The following is a 1,773-nucleotide window of genomic DNA, read 5'->3' as shown; positions in this document are numbered from 1 at the left end:
TTCCTTATTCACTGTTCAACTTTCGCATGCATATGAGGTTATTGAAGACACCATTGCTTGGGTCAGTGTACCTTAGTCCTCAAACTGGCATCTTTGTTTTGTGCAGCAGATTTGTGTAATGTAATATGTTGTTTGATTTCTTACTGCTGCTTCCATTAGTGTTGATGGTTGTGCCAAGCAAAATGAAGTCTCTGACAACTTCGATCTTTACTCCATTTATAGGGATGTAATTTATTGGTCCACATGTGAGGATTTTTGTTTTATTTATATTGAGGTACAACCCATATCGAAGGCTATGGTCTTAGAGCTTCATCACAAGTATTTTAAGTCCTGGTGTGGCACAGTGGGCTAATGCATCAGACTGCAAAGTCATCTAAACTGCAAGGTTGGTAGTTCAAGCTCACCAGCTGTTCCTTGGATACCCAATACAGGGTCGCTGTGGGTTGGAATCGACTCGATGGCACTTAACAACAACAACAAAACACACTTTCACCAAGCAAGATTGTATCATTTGCATATCACAGGTTGTTAGTGAATCTTTCTCCAATATTGATGTCATCTTTTTCTTCATACAATCCAGCTTATCTGATTATTTGTTCAGTATACAGACTGAATAAGTATGGTGAAACTACACAACTCTAGTGCACACCCTCATAATTTAAAACCATTCAGTGTTCCCTTGTTATGTTTAACAAATGTCTCATGAGGTTCCTCGTGAGCACAATTAAGTGCTCCAGAATACACATACTTTGCAATGTTGTCCATAGCTTGTCATGATCCACATAATTGAAAGTCTTTGCATAGTCAATAAAGCACAAGTAAACATCTTTCTGGTATTCTCTGCTTTCACTCAAGATCCACCTGAAATCAGCAATGATATCACTCATTCCACATCCTCTTCTGAATCTAGCTTGAACCTCTGGAAGTTCTCTAACAACATATGGTTGCAACCATTTTTGGATTATCTTTAGTACTATTTTACTCAAATGAAATATCAGTGATATTTTCCAATAATTTCCACATTCCATTGGGTCACCTCTCTTTGGGATGGGCACAAATACGTTGGCCAAGTAGTTGTCCTCCAAATTACTTGGCATAGATGAGTGAGTGCTTCCAGTTCCTGTGAATTTCTTACAAGATTTCAATATGTATTCCATCTATTCCCAGTGCTTTGTTCTTTGCCAATGACTTCAGTACACCTTCAACTTCTTCCTTTATGATCATTGGCTCTTATTCCTATGCTGCCTCTTGAAATGACTTATCATCGACCATTTCTTTTTGGTACAATGATGATGTGCATTCCTTCCATCTTCTTTTGATGTTTTCTGTATCATTCAATATTTTGTCCATAGAATCTTTCAATACCACAAGTCAATGTTTGAATCATTTCTTCTTTCATTTGCTTTAGTATCTCTATGCCGAAAACCAAATGTAAGAGTCTCTTCTGACATCCACCTTGGTCTTTTCCTTCTTTCTTGTCTTCTTTATTACCTTTTGCTTTCTTCCTGTATGATGTTCTTGATGTCTTTTCATAACTCTTCTGATCTTTGGTCTTTAGTGTCTAATGGATCAAATCTGTTCTTCAGATAATTTCTGAATTCAGGTGGGATATATTCAGCTGAACAGAATATTTCAAAGATCAGCTCAAGAAGATAAAAGCAAATACTATAATAAAATATGCAAAGATTTAGAATTAGAAAACCAAAAAGGAAGAGCACGGTCAGCATTTCTCAAGCTGGGGGAACTGAAGAAAAAATTCAAGCCTCGACTTTC

Source organism: Chrysochloris asiatica, unplaced genomic scaffold, assembly GCF_000296735.1.
Source record: "Chrysochloris asiatica unplaced genomic scaffold, ChrAsi1.0 scaffold00012, whole genome shotgun sequence".
In the NCBI taxonomy this organism is placed as follows: Eukaryota; Metazoa; Chordata; class Mammalia; order Afrosoricida; family Chrysochloridae; genus Chrysochloris; species Chrysochloris asiatica.
The sequence above is the reverse complement of the archived record's forward strand: the minus strand, read 5'-3'. Positions refer to the sequence as shown.